The 22,683-nt window shown below is 45.2% G+C and overlaps 1 long non-coding RNA gene across 1 annotated transcript; it reads right to left on the reverse strand.

Moving 5' to 3' along the window:
* Positions 1-11,627: 11,627 nt before the first annotated feature.
* Positions 11,628-22,680, reverse strand: LOC114852763 (uncharacterized). The gene is made up of 3 exons (XR_003785444.3): positions 21,809-22,680; positions 16,728-16,971; positions 11,628-14,503 (listed from the first exon to the last, which is right to left on the reverse strand). It is a non-coding gene; the product is annotated as an uncharacterized LOC114852763 (long non-coding RNA).
* Between the last annotated feature and the right edge of the window lie 3 nt (positions 22,681-22,683).

Here is a 22,683-nt window from a genome sequence, read left to right on the forward strand (position 1 = left end):
GGAGCTGACAGTGGGCGTTCAAGCCCTTCAACGTGTCTGCAGGTCACACGATGCGCTGCAATTTAAATGAGTACTGCTCTGATTACTGTGTATTCTGCCACTTAGTAATAACCATTGGAGCCGAGGGGTTACGCACACGCAACGCTTTTTATACGAAGCACATGTTCAGCTGGAGCTGCACGGATTCGATACTGTGCTCAAGGACACGACAGCAGGGCAGGTTATTCCTGACATGAAGGTTTGCAACAGAAGCCCTTTGGCTGAAGGGTGGTCTTTCCACTCAGTGCAGCTCTCTGCCAGCTTGAATGCAATCAATGGAGAAAGATTTGAGGAAGACTTTGTAGATTTGTGTATAAGTGCATGCTTGCATGTGGGTCTCATGTGCATTGTGTGCAGAAATCCAACTGCTGAGTTTTTTTCTCCCCCCTTCATGTGTGTTCCAAGTGTTCCAGCCACATTTCTGCAAATATTTATACCGGGTGTAAAACGCTCTTGATCTCTCTCCCCTGTTTACTCTCCTGTTCTTTCTCTCAGCCGACTCTCACACTGACCTTTCTTTTTTTTTTTTTTTTTTTCTTCATGCCGACAGAGAGTGACAGGCGGGAGGGGACAAAGAGTCAGGGGGCAGAAAAAGAGCAAGTGAGCACAGAGTGAGGTCAGGAGAGGAGAAAGGGAGCACCAAGAAATCAGTTGGAAGAGAGAGAGAGAGAGAGAGAGAGAGAGAGAGAGAGAGGAGCAGGGGAGCGAGCGGGGAGAGAGTGCTTCAGCGTGATGGATGACTTGTCATCTTATAGGAATCAAAAGCCCAATCTACCAAGGCCGCTTTTAGCGAAAGCACACAGTGCAGTCGTGCAAGGAGGCCCATTGGGTTAATTGTGGAGTAATTTGACATCTGTTGACGTCTGAAAACGTGTTAGCTCCTACTGAGACAGAGCGAGAGAGAGAGCGAAGGAGAGAGAGGGTGGCGTTGTAATGATCCTTGCTTGATTTCTAAATGAGGCACATGCTGCTGAGCAAGCAGGGCGCGCGCTCCTCTGAAATGAGAACGAAAACACAGATCCAGTTTCAGGGCCCGGTATCACATTTGTGGTCTTTGTCATCAGCTTCATTCACGGCAGTTTGATCAATGGGATTTGTGTAATGATATTTAGCCTGAAACATGAAGTAATGTGTTGCTGAAACTAATGAGCTTCACAGCTGGGTGGCCTCTGGGACACACGTTGCCCGTCTTCCCAGCATGCATTGCGTTTCTACATGATCGACAAGAGGGATGTTTAAAAACAAACAAACAAAATGTTATCATCCTTATTCAATGCATGAAAATGGTTCAGTAATGGACGCTATTTTGCCGCCACCAGCAGCCGTATGCTATAAAAGGATACTCATTAATCATGTGATTCATGTATTATGAAGATACCTGTCATCAGATATACAGCACATTTTATTAGACTAGCTGTTAAATCGTTAACATCTCACTAACAGAGGCATCATTTCAGCTGTCAAGACAGCATTAAAAAAATTTATTCAAGGGTTTCAAAGCTGCTAACGGGCTGCGAACATGTCTCCAGCTGTGATGAGTCCTTCAATTTTACCTCCACATTCCTTCCAGCCCAAAGACCGCGGCTGTGACTGGACGGGAAGCAGAGCCGGTGGCTGGATTCCTCCGCGGTGCGCTGGCAAACGCTGCGGAAGAGGCCTTAGCATCATTAGCGAGGCTGGCACGAGAGGTCGTAGGAAATCTGCTAACACTCCATGCCGTTATTCAGCAAGAATGAAGACAGCTCTCGCCCGACTCTAATCACAACGGCAGTTTTATTCTCTTTTAAATGGCAGCTGTCAAAATAGAGCTTTTAGCGCAAAATAGTCAGACGGCGCAGGAACGTCCAGAGTCTCTGCCCATAAATGAATTGTTCTGCTCCCCCTCACACTCGCTGCGTGACCTTGCTAAAGATCTGCCAGACCGCTGTGACTCTCAAAGCCTCAGTGAGCAGCTGAGACTCTCCAAGCTGAACCCGACTGTGAGACGAAGAGGAAAACAACGGAGGAGAAGGACGCCGCAAGTGTAACGATGGACGTGGAAAAGTGCTAGATGTAAATGGATGAGGGGAAAACAACAGAAGAGCTGTCCTCTCGGTGCACCAGTGCATGACATCACGGCACTCCCAGCTTCCATTAAGGTCTAATAAATGAAGGGCTAACGAGGCAGAGTGGGTGGGAAACGGAGGGGAGGGGGGGTTGGGGGTGGAGGTGGGGTGCCCCACCACCCCAAGCCTCTGTCAGCCCCATCAGGAACACTTGAAGGAGGGGTGGGAGTCGAGAGAGGTTTGCAGCAAAGCAAGAGTGGAAGGAGGCTAAAAAAACCTCTCGGCCCATTAGAAAAATCAGGCCGGGACTCTAAAAACACCCTGAGAGCAGAGAGGCCGAGTGGCCCTGGTGTAAACATACGGTGGGTGGCAGCCCCCCGAGCTCCCTGACAGCCAATGGCGGCTGTGATGGATCTGTGGAGTTATCTCATTTTCCACTGTTTTAATTAGAGGCCAGGCTGTGAGCCTCGGCAGCTGGCTCTGCTGTACTGACTCCTGCGGCCTGACAGAGAAAAATGTCCACCGATGCTTCTGCCAAGTTCGGCCTCCGACAGAGAAAAATAACAACAATAACAACGGCATTCGCTGAGAAGAGTGCAATTCAATCAAATAGCCAATCGTTTGACCCGATTTCTGTCCATGTTTGAGCATCTTTGATGTGTTCTGACTCTTCACTCGACTTAAATGAAAGATGCAAAGTCCACAATTTGGAGGAGAAGGAAAAAAAGCACCTGTATTTACAGCTAATTAGAGCCATGCATCTTAGATGACAATGACAGGATGAGTTGCAGGATCAGGTATCTTTCCGCAAAACGCTCCTGCTGCTCCCTGTTATTAGGTGGCAGTCTCCAACCTGTAATCCAGCAGAAAACCGCAGTGATGAGGTGAAACGGGAAAACAATACCTCACACAGTTTGAGACGTACAGAAATATGAAGTTTATGTCGTGATATGAAATTACATGAAATGTAAAGAGCAGAAAACTGCTTCTTAAGGAACACGCATGTCAAAACGGTTTATACAATTTATTCTTCATCAAAACGTGAAATCTGTAATTTACTGTAATTTCACAGTAGAAAGTAGAAGGAAACTGCACTTTTATCTGCAGTTCTGTCATTTTCAGGGTTTGATTAAGGTGTAGTGTTGCTTTTACACAAAAAACAAAAGTGCAGATTTTGGGCAAATTTTTTTCCCACATTTAATATCAATAACAAATAAAAGATTTTTTTTAAACTTTGATTTAATTTTTTGTATTGATATATATACTTATAGTTTCTTTTTTGCAGCTGAAATTATTAAACCATCATGTAGTAAATATAAACTGAATGAATGACTAAATGTTTTTAAATGTTTACATTTGTCCTGTGCACAAATTCATCAATAATGTTTGTACAGAAACTTTTTCACTCACATACAGGACAAAGAATAAAGTATCTCATGAACTGTAGCATAACTAATAAAAACTGTTTATTTTCCTCCAAAAACTATTATCAGTATCTGAAATATTCTCCGTTATTGAAGGTGCAAATACGAAAGCAGTTTTATCGCCGTTTGGGGCAAATAAATAAATAAATAAAGTTTCTGCTGCCGTGCTCTTACTAACTCAAGACGTTTCACTCCTCAAGCCGAGTCCTGTTGTGAACTCTCTCTGCTTTATGAGGATATTATGACGTTGTTTACTAACAATTTCATACGGCACTTTGCTCTTTTGCCATGAACAAAGAATTTCTCCGTCTCTAAATTACATTTTAAACTTGACACCGTAAAAATTATGAAAACATTTCACAAACATGCAGAAAACTTGTATTTTGAGGATTCCTGTACCACAAAATGTGCTACGTATAGAAATATTTGTGTTGATGATAAGTTACTGATGCGCCAACAACACACACACACACACACACACACACACACACACACACACACACACACACACACACACACACACACACACACACACACACACAGCCACATGTTTGCAAGTAAACACACAGAGGTGCACACATGCGTCCAGATGCACACACATGCTTTATGACCTCAGTGGGTGTAATGACGCTTTTCTCAGGCTCTACCATGTGTTGAACTTCCTCTTGGCACCGTATGAGAACCCCCCTCCTGCTCACAATAGAATAATCAGCATGGTTTTGGTTTTCTGGTCAGTGTTTCACCCCTGCTGTACCTTATCTCCCTCTTCCCGTTCCCTCTCCTATTGTGTTTCCCACCACACTGCTACAGTCGCTCCTTCGTCCTCCCGTTATTCCAGTAGCTGCTCTCTCCCTCTGCGCCTGTTTGAAATGAACAGCGGCCTCCATTGTCGAATGGCAGGGTGTTTTGACAGCAGGCTACTGTTAACCATGTTTAGTTTGGGAAAAAGAACGCACACATACACACACACACACGCACACACACACACACACACACACACACACACACACACACACACACACACACACACACACACACACACACGAACACTGACATCTTCATTGCCATCGTACACACACACACTGATGTGAATCTAGGACCAGCCTCTCCAGATGGAGCTCATCCCCTCGCTGCCTAAAGCCACATTTTGACTGTTTACTCTGAATTTCTCTATATCTGTCCATTTGCTAGTCTTGCTTGGCCCTGAACACGTTCGCAGACATGTACATGTACAGTAGGAAGTGGAGGACGGCATGCGCTGCGTTGTGCATGTGTGAACAGCGGGGTCGCCCATAAGCAAATGCACGCGTGAGACCACCGACTCGTGAACTGCGTGACCCGTGCAGGTGGGTATCATTCTGCGAAGCGTGTCCTGCCTCCTCGGGACAGTTGTTTGTACACATGATGAGTTAATGCTAGCTGCTGCAGGATGTTTGGGACCCGGACCGAGTGAACGTCAGTGTGTGGTTGGGTGGGAGGATGGTTAGTGTGTATGTCACATTATCGTGAGTGTTTGCAATGCCCATAAAAGTCGTGAATGAAAGGCTTTCATCAAGGAGCCTGAAATCTGGTATTGTGTTAAATTACATGCCTCCTATAGTTGCGTAATACACGGTATACTGTACCATAGCCGACGCAAAGAGAAAAACAAACACCTCGGATCTTAGAAATAGTGGAAAATAAAATGGTGGACAGAGCAGAGGCCTATTGTCTTCGTCTTCTCCACATTCACTTTTTCCACATTTAGCGCTGGCTGCTTTGATGCATGCTGAAGGAATGCAGGGTGAGTAATCACGGGGGGGAGAAGGGGGAGGGAGAGTAGAGGTGGATTACACTGATGAACTGAAGAGGTGATGGAGACAATTAAAGAGGCCACAGGGTGAGAAAAGATGGACATTTAAGAAGAAAGAGAGCGAGAGGACAAGGATGGAACGCAGGAAAGAGAGGTAGAACGTGGGCGAGAGGCCTCCTCGGTCGCCGCCGCGCCGCGTGCGATCATTTGGGTTGATTTGGATTAATGCTTTAATTGAGAAACGCACACACAGACCGTTAACATCTGTATCCCATAGTGGGGGAGCGGCCGCCAAGACAAACCAGCGCTGCGTCACACTGACAGATTCCCCCCGGTAACAAGAGCGTTCAGGCAGAGGCTCTGTGTGAGAGGCACAGAGGCCTAATGGCAAAACAGCCCAGGCTTAAACCCGCGGAGCAGCAAATAATTAAACAGTCACCGGCACCGAACGGAGATCACGCACACGCAAAGTGCCTGTGAAGAGCAGGAAGCGCGTGGAGCACGCCGCTCGTCGTGCCCCGTGCATAAAGGGAAACATCTCCACGCCTTTTACAGTTCCCTTAAATATTTCTGCTCAGTTGAACAGATTACAGTGCGTTGAGTGGCCCTAAAATCAGCAGCCTCAACGGGAAGGGTTGGAAAAATCGAAGGTCGGATTAACACAGTCAGGTTCAGAAGCAAAAGCTGCAGCGCTTGGTGACGGAGTGAAGCTGAGGAAAGATGTGGTGCAGACGTACGTTGTATCATGTGTGGAAGAGGGTTGGATGCTTCTACAGCGACTGAGCTCCGCTACTGTACAGACAGTACAAGTGATGTAGACAGGATTTCTCCAAAGAAACAAACTTAAGCAAAAGCATCGACGACACAGCACAGCTGGAAAACCAGCGAGAGGAGGAACTGTGACCCTCAGTAATCAGGACTATTTTACACCTGAAGCCCCAAACCACAAATGTGCTACTGTTCAAAAAGCAAACAATCCCCAAAAACACTTAAATCCAAAGTGCAAACACACAGTGGACAATAACGATGGTGACGACAGATACGTTAGTGAGAAATGAAGTGCAATTATTAGTCCCCGGTTTTTAGCGTAAGCTAGTTTGCTGTTGGCTTAGTGACCTGACCAATCACGGAAATACGTATTACAACAGAGGGCGACTGCAGCCAACGCGAGCATCAAATCCATGAGCGCGCACATTCTCCAAGACAATTGTGAGAACGCGTTTTGACGGTGACACGCCGTCGTTCCTGCTCAGCCTGCACTGGAAACAATGCAGCGCTCCACGCCCTGTGGGTGTGACTGGGTGACCCGTCGGACCCCCTGCCTGTCCTACCAGCCTGCATCCTCACTACGCCACTCCACCACTGACCCCCATTCATTGGGACCGACCCTCCTTATCAGGTCTGCCAGTTTTGGCTGCTGCACAACGTGACGTCTGGAAGGAAAATGAAAACAAAATGCACCGCGTCTCCTCAACAGGAGGACACAGGCTCACAACACACACACACACAACCTTCAGCCTCCATTTCATTTCACTACTACTGTTCTCATCGCACGGCCCCTCGTCCGTCTCTGGCCTCTGGTTCGCTTTGTCTCTAACGAGGCGTCAGAGTCGTCATCATCAGCAGCACTCGCTACTGCCAACGCCATTCTGCGGCCGTGTCCGATTAGCTGCGTCGCTAATCACGCCGCTCCTGACTGGCCGTGGCGGATTAAGGAGGGAAACGCACTGCTACCGCGTCCTGTCTGACCACCGCGACCCCCTCACGTCCACCAGCAGCAAAACAAAAATATCAGGCAGGATAAACAAGGGGTGGATCAAATTATGGGTGCCAAAGTGTGGCAGGAAGGCGGTTTACCATCTAAAAATACGCCAATGGCGTGCCATCGTGCCCACACGTGCATCTGTGCCAGCACCTTTTGGAAACGCCGCCTTTCCTCTTAGCTCGCATTGTAATGAGCGTCCTCGCAACATTCAATTACAGATTCTCCACTAACGAGGTAAACAGAGCGTCAGCCGTGGTGCATAACAAAGTCCCTGATGAGGAGTCTGCAAGGCAGGTAATGCGGACTGAGGATGCGTCCGACGGGACGGGGGTGGAAGGTGTTGACAGTGTAAATGTTTTCTCTGAGAGCGCTGCGTTTGTGTTCTCCCCAGTTTACGTCAGTATTTATGCATGTGTGTACAGGTCCTCTGAGAGGTTTACATATTGAGGGTAACAGGATCACTCCGGCCTCCACCAGCAGAGAAACAGGTGCTTATCTTGTCAGGGCTGTTGTGCTAAGACGACCTTTGACCCCTGGTTAAGGGCCAATCGAGAAAATAAAACAAGAAAATTTGCACGCCTCCGCCCCCGTCTGCTCTACATACGCACACGGAGGCACCAAGAAGCATGCGTGCTGAAAAGGTCAGCCAGATGAATCACTTCACTGCAATTTCCCAGTATTGGGACACGGGTGTTCTGCAGCCCAGCTTGACTAAAGGAGCGGTAAATGAGAAGAGAAACACACGGGACTGGGAGACAAACAAAAACAAGGGGAGGAAAAGAGAGTTCGTCCCAAAAATGCACGAGCAGAAGTGAGTTTTGGGGCACGGTGTGGAGGAAGGGAGGATGGAGGGGCGTGGGGGGTGGATGTGTGGGGTCCGCCTCGCGTGCGCTCGCTAACGGGGTCCGGGCTATTGGTTTTCAGGCTTGGAGCAGGAACGCTGCCCAGCGCCAGCGCTTTGCTTTGCTCTGCCAAGCTCTTTCTAGTAAGTCTCCCACACTTACACAGCTCCGCCCGACAGACAGACTGACACCGGCTCTTCACGCAGAGTCCTGCGGACCGACCGGGATGGAACCACATCTGACGAGCGAGCAGCTCCGTTGCTAACAACAGCGCGTCTACTCGTCCCACTTTCCACCAAAATCTGAGCGGAGAACACAATTTTTCATATTGTTGTGCCTGCTCCTTTCTTCATACCCTAAATCAAATACAACTAAATTACATTCTTATTTTAAGGTTGTGTAATCCAAAAAGTATTTTTCCTCTGTAATATAATATTGTACAATATTGTACACTAAATCATGACCTTTTCACAGTAGAATTAGGCAGGTGCCTTCAAAATAAAAGCATAAAAGCAGATAAATGATTGAAGCTCCAGCAGAGACACTCTCCAGCGCGTTCACAGTTCAGATGAACAACTGCACTGCACCAGGACAGTCCCTTCAGGGAGTGATGATAAACTGGTGTTTGGTTAATTTGTAAAATAAATCACATGACACTGGTGGGACAGCGGTTGACTTCGTAAAAATGCTCTTACAGGGACGTGAAAGTTAAACAAATGAAGACAGTCGAGTGCCTCGGTGCTCGGAGAACGTGCTGAAAAACGCGCGGCCGTGAAACAGACGCTGGAGGCCAGGAAAACCAGCATGGGGTCAAAGAGAAACGTTCATATTCACAAACCAACGCATCACGTGACCTCACCTGACACCCTCAACCTGTGGCCATGTCACCGTCACAAGTGAGAATTCAGGTAAATGATTACAACAAAACAATTAAGACTTTCACCCAAGATGAAAAGCATTCAGAACACAATATAAACACATTACCTTATATTAATCAGCTTCTATACCTACAGGGGTCGTCTCTATCTCTAACTGTCCTTCCCAGTAAATCAAGCTGCCAAGTGTTTGGGGTTTGGTCAAACTCGGCCTCGGTGTCTGTCTCCCTGGTAATCTTCAGGCTGCAGAGAGCTGAGGAAGGCTGAGCGTTGCTTGTCATCCTGCTGCAGCCCGAGGGCCGAGGATGATAATGAGCAGGGGGATAAAGTAGAGTTATGGGGGTCTTATCACCCTGAGCCCCCGGGTCACACAGCACGGCTGGTGGTCACAGTCTGCGTGATGCTTCCAAACACTGCCAGCTCCACCATCAAACACTTTAATACTTGAAATTAGATTTGGAGTCATTAAAAGAATGAAAACACCCACAGTGGATTAATTGTGATTTTAGGTAGTATTTTTACTTTATTACAGAAAATCTCGGGTGCAGATGACCTGACCTCTGGTCAGTCAGGCTTTTAGGCAGCTCCTAGGTGATATCTGTGCTGGATGTGGGGTCAGAGAGGGAGACGGAGATGAGTGTGGTGAGGGGTTCAGCACATGTCACACTGTGATTTGTGGGGGAGCATCAGACGGGAGTTGACCTGAATCTGAATAAATCACCTCAGTGGCACCAGTGACAAAACCTTGATAACGCCTCCATTTTAGGTGGATCTATACATTTGTAAACAGCCACAAACCAATGCTAAATAGTGTAATAGTGTAAATGTATTTTTATTAAGATTGTTGCATCATTGGAGGCCACACACCTGAACGACAGCCAAAGAAAAGCCAGAACCTACAAAGTAAAACATAGGGAACACACCATCAAGCTGGATGCAAACACTGATCCTCACACCAGCAGGAAACAGTGGTTCATTTAACCACTCGGCGGATTCATTCAACAAACACCAGGCCTGTTTGCTGGTTATTACACTCAGACACGATCGGGCCACGAACGCAGCGTTTGAGCTCAACTTACCACGGAGGCACTGGGGACGTTGCCTGGTTGTGGGCGCAGGTGGGAGAAGCTTGTGTCCGAGGAGTGAACCTCATTATAATCCACTTAATCTGCGTGCAGAGTCACGAATCCTCAGCGACGACCGAGGAAAAGACACGTGTTTGTTCCTCTGCGCTTTATTTTCATTCGTGCGCCTTTTGTTTTGCGCGCTTTTTCTCCGCTCTGGTTTCTCTCTTTATTTGCGCCGACGCGTTATTTATCCGATCATCAGCCCCTTTGTTACGCTATTCGCGGCGCAGTAACGACAGGTGACGCACGGTGTGCACCCATTAGAGGTCAACTGCGCCTACACCGAAGTTGCGCTGGGGAAACGAATATTTTGCGCCATTCTGCAAGAACATCCCAGCAAACGTAAAATTTTGCAGGATGCAATAGCCACTTCCGTGCAGGCAGTGCGGGGAGTTGGGGTCTCTGCAACCTGCAGGAGTGTCTTGCATGAGCCCAGCAGGATGAGACAAGCCAGTATTGTCTTACCATTATTATTCTTACTCCGGGCGACCGCAGACACAGCAGCTGATGAAAAGATTGATTGGAGGAAGTTAAAAAGCCATTTGATACGACCCAGTGTGATTTAACAGTGTTTGAGGATTAAAACAGTATCAGCGGCAGCGAGCTGAGTCAGTGACAAGGACCAGAGCCGCTCTCTGCTAATCACTAATATTAGGTAACTCTCTGCTGTCCTTTAGAGCAATTAGAACGTTTTCCCAACAACTGTCAACAGGCACAGATTCAGCCCTAGCAGCAGTAGTCCATCAGCGTTTCCATGGCAACGGCGAGGAAAACAGGAGCAGGCCTCCACTTCTTTCCTCATGTCAGTATGTATCCCATTATGGTCGTACTGTGCGGACAGAAGAGTTCTGCCTGCCGCAGCTTTATTTATTTTACTGTCTTTCATCTGCAAACCACCACCAATCTGCATCTGAGGGAACTCCGCGCTGTGTATTCCATAGGTGTCATTTAGGATTGATTCCCTGGAATTAGCGGACGTCAAAGTGGAACCATGTGTCTGTCTGTCTGTCTGTCTGTCTGTCTGTCTGTCTGTCTGTCTGTCTGTCTGTCTGTCTGTCTGTCTGTCTGTCTGTCTGTCTGTCTGTCTGTCTGTCTGTCTGTCTGTCTGTCTGTCTGTCTGTCTGTCTGTCTGTCTGTCTGTCTTACCAACACCTGTGATGAGGCTCTTTGGACACAGAGAAAAGAAAAAACACTGCTTTCAATAAAGGTGTGTTAAATGTGTTGAATATTAAAATCGTAGATGTTCACTGCCATTGAAGACCTGAACTAAACGCTTCAGAAGCTCCTGTTTTAATGCCACATTAACTACTTTTCCTCTGAAACATTTGCTAATGAAGTTTACCCACTTACCAAAAACAGAGTGTGAGATCACGGCTGATTCACTTTTAATACTTCCCCATCTCTGTGCTGAAACTGATTAAATGTTAACCTTGGGCCAGAGGACAGACAAATACTTGTTAAGCATCGTTTGGGCTCCTCCACTGATAAACCAATGTCAGCCCACTTATCCAGCAGGTCTGGGTTAAATAATGCTAATTCCAGCATTTAGTACTGTCATCTAGCTCACACAGCAGCCATCACTGATCAAGTTAAGAATTATTCAGGGTCTCCGTATTTATACAATCAGACAGTATGAACAGTGATCCATAACCAGCCGCAGAACATTTATAAACAACAGGACCACCAACAGCTTCAATGCTGCTCGGTTTGTTTCTGGCAGTGTTTATTCTATGAGCCGTCACACCACCACAGAAAAGCATCGCAACTCATCATAAGGTCCTCAAGTGCTGGAATTTTCACAGAACTAAACTTTGAAGCTAAATTTAACTCCCACAAAGGACTTTCACACATAAAAGAATTTGTGTATGCAATGATCATTATTAAATAGATAGAGATCAAATATTGTTCTGACCTGCAGTCGAGCCACAAAAACCAAGTTCGTGATTCATCCAAACAAAGTAAAACCATGAGGAAATTTATTAATAAAAAATAAAAAAATCATCCAAAACCAAACATCAGTAGTGGATTAAAGCATTACATATTTTAAATAAATATAAATAAATACAATAACATCTGCATTGTAGCATCCAAAGATCTTTTTTGGATATAAATAAATTGACATATTTTATTTGAAATGTTTCATTATGTAAATAAAAAAGTCCCAGACTTGAGTTGAAGTCCTGCTTGTGAGCACTGAGTAAATCAGCCCTACAAGGATTCGTACAGTACAGCTCTCGCTGGCACTTTGAGTTTGTGCAGTCCGATGGCAGCCGGCCTAATTTTTCACCTTTTTCACCTTGGATCAATCAGGTTTTGTATACAAACGGCCAGATGTGGTCAGATTTTCAAACAATACTGTATCACTGCTTTTGATTGCGCTGAAGTTATATTTTCGTTTGATTGCTCCACGCGGTTATTCAAGCAGCTCTGCCTTCAAACAGAAAAACGGGAGAGCAGGACAAGGTGGTGTGATCCAACACGAAACATCTGCCACCTGATTGATTCCTGAATCAAATTGCCCATAGCAATGGCTCCGGCTCAAGCTTTTAGAAAGAGCGTTTTCACCCTAATACATGGCCCATTACCAAATGGCCATTCATCACATTAACCCTGCCTCCAGAGAGCTGCCAGTGTCTCAGGCCGTTCAGTGCCACAGTGCTCTCTGTCTCCAGTCAGGACACACTCAGCAGCATGTCCACTTTGCCATGACTGTGTTTACCTCAGCGATACACAAACGCAGCCCGCCGCAGGCTCTATTAGCCAAGCAAGAAACCTCTGCTGATACGCGCCGACTGACCCCCTGTGTTATACACAGACACGCCATTTGCAGGCTTCACCTTAATGTACATGGCATTATACTGTACTCGGAGGCAGGGGGCTGATTTTTGGTTTTTGAGTCTCTCTCCAAAGTCCGTGACCCTCTTGATGAAGGTATGACACCACGGGTTGGCATTCAACGTTCCAGGGAGGATGCGAATGCAACAATCAGTGCGCTCGCATAAAAACACAGACAACTATATTTTTTAAAAAAATCACAAAAATAAACACTCTTACCAAACCTTTAATTAGCATGAAGCCGTGTGCTTTTGCTGGAATTAAGGAGCTTCTGGCCCAGCTGTGGTGAGCCTGATTACTTAATAATATGGTGATAAACACAACTATCAATCAAACCCCCTGACAGGACTTACAATTCAGGAGAGATCGGCCAAAATGAGAGCCGCGGACTCTTTCATTGTGGCAAAGCGTACGGGGGTGTGTAACAGGATACTCACTACAGTCAGCAGTGAAGTTACTTGCACCAGTGAAATGATGCAAAGAAATAAAGTGTCACTTTTATTTACAGAGAGCTGTAACTGCAGCTGTCGCTGGAAAACAACGGTTGTGCAACCTGGAGCATGAAGTCGTCCCGCGTTCAGGGAACAAATGACAGCGTGTGTGAAGCCACAGTAAACAGACCTTTACGCTATAGAAACTATAGTGAGTGGTGCTAATGTGAAGGAATCACAAAAAAAATCACTAAGTTGTCTGACGACAAAATGAGTGGAAGTTGATGCTCAGATTTAGAATTAATATGCTGAAATTATGCCAAGACAGTTTCATGGGTGAAGCCTGTGTAAAGACATGTTTACCTCTTCAATCTGATGTCATCATCATTAAAACTAATTTCTTACTTCTGCTGGCACACTTACATAAAATCCACCCATTTATAGAACACAATGTCACAACCTCAAATAAAGTAATTGATTATTATAACCACACAAGACAGATTTAACTGCTATATTTATTTATTTATGAACTTCATCTCTGATAATGTCAGACTATATTAAACTAGCTAATAAAAATATGGCATCTGAATTGTTTTGTCTTTTTTTGCAGGAAAACATTAACTTGAATTCAATGAATGAAATAATGAACTTTGTTTTAAAAAAAAACACTCAAAAAAAATAGGTTAATAATAGTTCACAGCAAATTGTGTAGCTCCAGTTTCAGTCATTTCAGTTTTGTTTTAAAATGCAAAACATTTAAGTATAACATATAATATATATAATATTTATAACACATAATCCTTAAGAAAAGAGTTAATTTAGAAAGCGACTGAATGTGAACAGTCATTATTATTGTGGGAATGAAACACATTCATCAGTGCGGTGACGCTGGACGCACACGTGAGCCGCTCCTCAGTAAAGACCGCGTGTTTTGCCCGCTGTGCTGCTGATGTGGCCGTTCTCCGTCGGGCCGAAAACCTGCGCAGCGGAGATGGCGTGAAACGAATGGTGGCTCTCAGAGGCAAATGGCTGCGAGGCCGGGGACTGCAGCCATTCTCCCTCACCTCGCCACGTCTAGCAGACCGTGGCTGATTTCCTTCCTTGCGTGACTCCGGAGTGTAAACACACAGCCGGAGTGACTCATCACTGTTTCTCACTTCCACGGTCTGATATAAACACACGCGAGGGTCAGGGGTCACGGCGGGTCGGTGAGTGGGTGGGTAAGTGGGTGGGTGGGGGGCCCAGTACGTCTCCCCATAAGACATCTTCCATTCTCCAAAGAATTCACAGCTTCCTGTGGCCAGAGCCGCACGCCTGCCCACTCCAGCCTGGAGGAAGGAGCAAAAGAAACACTGTTAGAACCGGAGAGAGCCTTCGCTGATAGATTACCGTCCCTGCCATGCTGCTCTTCAGCAAAACGGAAAGAATTCAGTCGGCATGAGCCTGTATCTCCTTCGGCCCAGATGGGACGAGAGAGGAAGACTAATGGCTGGACACGGATGGAGGGGATGAAGCTGGATTCAACCGCGTGCCGCAAATTAGTCATTCTGCCCGAGTGGCAAATTGAAAACTTGTTTACGCGCCTCTGCCAGTTTGTCTTTAGGGTTGATCGGCACTTAGCTAAAGCGGGACGTCTAAGACGGGCCCGATCGGCGCTTCGCCCTCCTGAGCCCTGCGTTACCACAGGTCTGTCTGGGTGGAAGGAGGGGTAACGTCTTCCTCTCAGGCCCCAGCCAGGAGAGGGGCCCAACACAGTCCAGCATCAATCACTCTGCACTCCACAGCTTTGCCTGCACCATTGTTATAGAGCAGACCAACGGAAAGAGGCCGGTAGCAGGTGGAAATAAAGAGCCCTTTGACAAGTATGGGGTAGGATTCCTCCCAGGATCCTTCCACGGGACAGAGGATCAGCATCTAGACAGCTAGACAGCATCTAGCTGCTAGCTGAGCCGAACAAACAGCCACTCTGAGCCCAGTACTGATGATGAAGATACAGACGTTCAGTACCGAGTGCATCCAGACATAGACATGTGTACACTGATCCCTCTGATGTTATTAATAAAAACAAACACAATTACAATTATGGCATTGTTAAAATCTGACTCAATAAAATTTGTTGGACTTTTTTCTAAGGACTATGTCAAATCACTGCAGGGAGGTTTGCAACTGTCTTTGCAGGTGGAGGATTTCCCAGAGACGTGAATGAACATGAGCACATTTCGACAAAGTATCTGTTTTAATCCAGACACAGGAATCATTTCACAATGTTTGTACGTCATCAGTAAACTGAGTCCGAAGAGGCAGATTTATTGTATTTAGATTTTTTTTTTTTTATAATTTAGCTGAGCAAGTTAAAGCAACAGGCTACTGAGAAAAGCTAGATTCATTTGATTTATTGAACAGTGAAAAACAAAACTTTTCGTTTCATTTTTAATCAGAGGTAAATTGATGAGCTGAGAAGTGCATGTAAATGTTTCAATTAGCTCTTTGTTACTCGATGCTAATGGGATTTGGCCTAATTTTTTTTTCACCACAATAAAAGCGCTGTTTGGCGTCAAAAACTTTTCCTTGGGCCAATAACAGTCACATGGACGTTATTTGGACACAGTTGACACAGTGTGGGTTAAAACACAGGTCATTTCTAACATCTTCCAGCGGCGGCCTCCGTCAGAAACACGTTCAAACTTTGTGAAACAAACAGATGCAGATACAAACAGGAGATTTGTTACTTCCTCCTTCATCACCCACTGACTTCACTACATGCAGCAGCTCCAGCTTTTGCCTTCATCCCGTTTTTTCCCCGGCACCGCTCGGTGGACCAACCGCCCCCTCGCCTCCTCAAAGACTCCTCTCCAATCTCCTCTGTACTTGGGATCATAGGCGAAACCTGGCAGGATGGCTGTCACATGATGCCCATGCGTGTGACGCTTCGCTGGGACCCCCTCCGCTCAGGAAATGCTCTCGGCCTTTTTCCCACCCTAGTGTTCCGCTGCGGAGAGCTGGGCATTACACCCGAATCTAGTTACCATCCCAAAGCATTCCTGACTGATTCCAACCACCAGCCTGGCTACGCGTTCCCACAGACAATAAGGATATGCTCTAATTTCAAACCGGCTAGAGCACCGGGTATCAAGTTGTGAGCTACCAAAGCTGTTTATGGCAGAACAGAGGAGTTTGGGCTCCATAATAGGCAATTATGATGCCCACTCGCCCCCCCCCCTCCCCTTCATTCAGCTTGTGGTCTGTCTGTAGGTGGGTTCAGTTGTGCACAGATTAAAAATAGCCAGGCCATTCCAGGCAAAAACTGCAAGGAACACGGAGCGCACATTGCAGAAATGATATCTCCCATTGTGGTGTGCTGTTTGGGAATTCTTAATTGCTTTTTCCGAAGCAACTTGCCGCAGGAAAATCCCCCTTCAGAGCAAAGAAAAAACGAGTTGGTGGGCTGTGTAAACACCATGGATATATACACTGTAAACACATACGTATGAAGCCATGTCGCCCCGCGTGCACCCATCAAGCTGCCACGGAGGCCGTATCAAAGGAGCCAACCTGCAGCGGAGCGGCCTGCGGCCCACGTCGGCGCTCCCTCTCTCCTCTGTGCGCTCCGCTGTGGTTTCTGCCTCAGCTCTTGTTATTGATGTCTCTCCCGGCATCAGACGGGCCGTGATGGACTGGCCCTGGGAGGTGTGCAGGGCTGCAGGGTGGGGCACCGAACACGCTCCCACTCACTGTGTGGGACTGGATCATCCTATAAAGGCCACAGTGGAGCACGGAGCGGAGGCGAAGCAGATTCCTGAGGAAACGTCCATACGAAAAGCTTAAGTAGTTTTCTTCAGGAAGGAACATATTATATTGTGCAGTGGTTTTAATAAAATGATATGATGTAACTGCCAGATGGAAAACAAGCTTTTCACTGTGCACAATTATCTGAATAATAATTTGCTAATAGTTGTAATGTATTAATATTTTATTGAATATACATTAACCCTGTTGAAACTGAAGCTGACATAATAATACTTTATAGAAAATATATTTCTTCTACATTAACCTAATTTTACTTTTTGAAAGAGTTAAAAAAATGTTTTTTGTTGTTGTTGTTTTATTGCACTACATTACGCTAATTCACCCTCAAAACCTATAACGTCAAATACTGTTTTTTACTATTTTGCCAAAGGAATATGAACAGCGTTAACATCAGGTCAAACTAGACCGTCTAATCCCTGACAATCTATTATTGTTTAAGTCAAAAACAAAGATTCTTAAAATGGCCACACTGTCTTTGAAGCGTGCGTAATTCCCAGCATGGGAACATTGGCCGTTAAAGACTGATAAACAGGTTTTGCTGTTTCCGTGTGCTCGTGCTTCGCGTGTTTTGTGCTGAAATGCCCGTTTCAGGTATTTAATTCTTGGGTCATTTTCCCAGCAACTGCAAACCGCATTTGGACGCTTTGGAATTCGTAGAAACCTCCGGACCGGCCAAATCCCCTCGCTGCCGTCCTTCACGTGTAATTATGTGGTACCGTCGATCACAAAATAAACCAGAAAGAATTTCACATATGACTTTATTGTTTTATTCACTGTCTGAAAGACATGTTTCTCTTCAGCGTGGACCTGTCAAAGGTACAGCGGGAGGATGTGAAAACGGAGCCGAATCTTTAACGGGTCACATAAGCACAGGCCGCCGGAGCGGTTCAGTGCTTTCTTTAATTGGACAATACAACACACCGGGGACCTTCAGCCTGTGACGATTTGCTGTGGAGAGCAGCGTTCTCGCATTAACGTGCCACCACTTATGGTCATTTAAGCTACAAAATTACAAATACTTCGGGTAATTGTCATTATCTCTGCGGTGCACGATGGTCTGAGACGCGTCACAGTATTTAACGCCATACAAAGTCAATTAAGATGCTTTATCGCCCGTTCAAATCTATCAAGTATTAACTAATCATCGATAACTTGTAAGTCTACATAATCCTCACTGTGTTGTTGCAGGTGCGCATCGGAGACCGACAGGTGGGCGTTTGTCTGAGATTGGATGTCAGCCAACTGCATCATAAAATATCTATTTACTGCCGCGTATGAAAGGATGATTGATGAAAATATTTTAATATATTGGGTAAATGTGCGTGCGCGTAACCTCAGGTCCACAAAAGAAATTAAAGGTCCCATTCTACTCTCACTATCAGCGGTAGATTAGACAGAGAGATGTAATGAGGTCATTTAATAATATTAGACCTTCGACTAAATTAAATATTTATTAAACAAATCTATTTGAATGTGTCATCTGCTTGAATCATTTGTGAGGCAAATGAAATAAAGCGGAAGATCCAGTAATAAACACCCTGAGCCCCAGAACACATCGAGCGTACTGTACCTGTACGCACTGATATTTGGTTTTCTGCATTCAAAGTTACAGTAGTTGTATGAGTCGGTTACATTCATGGCTTTATTCACATTTGCAAAATATTAATTTGGTTATGTGTAACACCAACGTTACAAAGGAAAAACCAAATATCAAAATATACAAATATGAGCAGACTCACTGATTTAAGGTAATACCGGATTCTGTGAGTGAGCTTTACGCACCTCAAGACACATATCCAAGAAAATTAAAAAACCGTAGAGCGCACTTGTGCTGCAGCTGATTACCGGGAGGGTGGTGCCCATCAAATACACTTCAAATCCAAAAGCGCGCAATCAGCGGTCTGCTAGCAATCCCGTCCTTTCTCGTTCACATAAACAGCACTTAAACGAAAATATACACGGCCACCTACAACGCAGAGAAAGTGATGAGGGGGTGCCCACCTCGACATTACACTGTTTTCAATTAAGGCGACAATGTTGAGTGAGACACAGGCGACACTGCATCCGGGACACACAAAACAATTAGGACACATCTTAAAGGTGGAGACCGTAAAATATATATTTGCCACTTCAAATACGCCACAAAAATAATTTTGTGTTCTACGAATATTAAATAAGATAAAATTAAGCATTATTGCAATTTAAGGCGAGACAAACCTGCACCATTTAGTTGCTGCTTTATTTTATAATAAAGCAGAGGTCTTTCTGCTAGAATGTGATCTTCTAAGAATAATTTTTATTGTTTACATGTTTGTTCTTCACATTTCAAGTGCAATTTAAATAAAAAGCAAAACAGGTAAACCTTGGTATCATGTAAATGTAAATGAAATGTAAAACTAATACATTTCCACTGGTTCTAAGTCTTATTGAATTTGTTTTTTTTTCCTCTTTTACAAAAATATAATATTGAATGACATACAGTTTATTTCTACTTTGTTTAAGATAAATATTTTAGCAAACATCAAATACTGCGGAATAAATAATAAAGAACAAAATTACGCAGATTAAAAGTTTCCTGTTGTATAATACCCTATTTAAACATTATAAAGTTATGTTAATGTAATGTGAGTGCATGTCAGTATTAATAACATAACGACAGTAAGTATTAATAATATCGTGGCAGTTGCTTCAGAGCTTCATTCAAGTTCAAGTGAGATGAACCTACGGTCAGCTGACAGATCTGTTGTCCAAACAAAGGCCCTGCGGCCGCTCGGTGACCTTCTGCGGCCTTCGTTCACCACCAACGGAGGAAACCGGCTTTTTAATCCAAGTCCAGCATTTAAAAACCTCACCGTTGCTTTGGACGCTGGCTTATCTCCCAACAGTTTAATCCGTTTCTGGGGTCAAATCAGATTACACTGATGACCACTGCAGCTCGCACATCTAGAATCCACCCGGTATTCTCCTAATTGGCGAGAAGCAGCGACAATTTTGAAGTTAACCATGTCGTGACCTGCTCCCTATAGCCTGTTGTGGCCTGTGGGACACGCTGCTTGATAGCTATCGGATTTTAATGTGCAATAATACAATCAATAATTAAAACGTTGTAGTTGAAAAAAAAATGATGTTAAACATGAAGATATGTCTCAATTATTTATAGATTTTATGAAAACATCTGCATTCAAATATTTGTCATGTTAAAGTAGGGTAAAAATCAAGTTTAATTGAAGCTGGCTTATAATTATGACCAATAGGAAAACATAAAATATGCAACATATTACGATAAAGATGTGAGTGGGTGCAGAATTTGTTCGGCTGCACTAAATAAGCGCGAGGCGGCCCGGAAAGGCAGACTACGGCGCACTCTGCGGTGCACCTCCACCTAAGTGGCCGAGCATTCCTGAGGATGCAGCGCTGTCAAATATTTCATAATGGGGACGTCATGGAAAAGTGCATGACTTTGTCTGCAGTGGCGCAACTGGGAAGCTGCGGTAATGACGAGCGTGATCTGCCACCGACAACAATCCGTGTCCTCACGCATTCACCAAGTATGAACCTGTAAAATGTTGCAAAAACTGCTGCTAAAAGCGGTTAATGGAAATATTGCGCACTGACAACTGTATCTGTCTATGTGGCGCTAATAAAAGCATAACAGATTTTGGTGCGTTTTGCTGTGGAAAGAAGAATGCAGCGGGGAGTCGCGTATCGGCGTATAATCGTCCAAGGCTGATGGTTTGCGTAAACAACACTGGCAGCGGCGCTGGATGGACGTCCAAGTTAAAAACACAAGCATATATATTACAAAGAAAGAACAACATGACATGGAGCGAATGGGTGTGTGAAAAAAGCGCCTTAATGGAATGAAGTCATCAACGGTAATTAAATGCAGTGGGCAGAGAGGGAGGACGGGAGCGCGCCTGCCCCTGGTGCGCGCTGGGTGGTCCGTTACGCTGATAAATGTGTGGCCCTCACTCCAGGCGAGTGGCCGAGCAGGGACCGGTTAAAACAATACTAACATTCATTTATCCGTGGGTTCAAATCTCCTCTGAAACAGCAAAAACTAACAGTGGCACGTCTGTCACCTTCTGAGCTGACAATGAAGGTCTGACAATTAATTGTTTTTCTTATTTCCCCCACGGCAAACCAACTCGAATAAATAAATATATATACAATTTATACACACAAATCTATTCGGGTTCTGGTACTGGACACTGATAAAATTGCAAAATACAGAAAAAGGTTGATTAAATGTAGTTCACACAAAATAAACATGTAAACATTGACAAAAAAGAGCTTTTTTAGGCGCCGGCCAAAACGTGCACAAATGAGCATCCACTGGTCATTTACTGTGCTCATCTCACTCATATTGTAAAGAGCATATCAATAAACCATCGCAGCCATTCGGTAGTAAATAAAACGACCCCGACAGAGACCAGGAGCAGAACGAGCGCATCGAACTGAGCTGACGGAGAGACACGAGATGCGGAGGCTGCAGCAAAGTAGTTCTCCAGGGAACAATAAGACACCTACTGTCAACAGTTTTAGGTTGTGGACTGATCGTCGCGCACAAACGTAGAGGAGGCTGCACGTTGACCTAAAACGTAACCTTTCGATACAGACAGATAAACAAAATGACTTTGAATGGATTTACGGCGCAGAAGCGTCCACCGGCGCTCGAGGCTCAGCTTCGTTTTTTCTAATCGCCTCCTATAGGCTGCCGTGTCACATGAAACAAACCGAGCAGTCAAGGCGGTCTACCCCCGGCACCGCATTAAAACCGCCACTCACGCTGCTGATGTTGGACGCGAAAATTATTAAGCTCTCACCTGATTTTGTTTCCGAGGCGCGCTGCCTGCGGGAGCCGGTCTCAAGTCCCGCAGCCGAGTTTCTGCGCTCACGGCTCGGCAGAGTTTCCACCTCTCTCCTCGTGCGTCCCTGCGTAAATATTATGACTGCATTGCCCAAACAATATCGATGCGTAAAAAACGTCCAGCGTCCGCGCAGGACGCTGTGAGCAGACGGACATTTCGCATCAGATTGAGTATTAGCTGATCTAACGGGGCTTTTGCTTGATTTTTTATTTAAAGACGCTCAGGGAAAATGTTTACATTGTGCAGTATAAACATCCTGCCCATGGTCCTGTCTATCTTTTACAGAAATCAGGCGGGTGGTTTCGACTCTGAGGCGCATGCTCTCCGTTAAATGCTTTTATTATGGCCAAAATGTTTATAAAATGTGAATAATAAACAATGTGAACCTTTTCTCTTTCTTATGCTAGTGAGTCAAACATCTGGACCGCAACGGACGCGTCTTTACTACGCTGAAACATTTTACAGGCTGCACATTGTTCAGTGTCCAAACAATATTAAAATCAAATGTAAAAGAGAAAATCACAACTTAACCTTAAGGCCATGATGTAAATGGCATGAAAGTACAGGTCATATCACTGTTGGGTAGGTTTTATAGAATGTTTTACTTTTCATAGCTCTGAAGCAAATGGTGGAATATATCCCTACTGTCTATGTGGATGTAGTATATTTTCTATTTCGGTGTAAAGAACAGAAAAAAAAATCCCTAAAAAGTGAACGCGCACAGATGTGGACGCTTACAGCCCACCACTGGAGTAGGAGGGATCTGGGCGGGTCCCAACTTTAGGATGGCCAAGACATCCAGCTTCCAATGCGCTGATGGCAACAGATAA

This window comes from Betta splendens, chromosome 3 (assembly GCF_900634795.4).
Source record: "Betta splendens chromosome 3, fBetSpl5.4, whole genome shotgun sequence".
Classification (NCBI taxonomy): domain Eukaryota; kingdom Metazoa; phylum Chordata; class Actinopteri; order Anabantiformes; family Osphronemidae; genus Betta; species Betta splendens.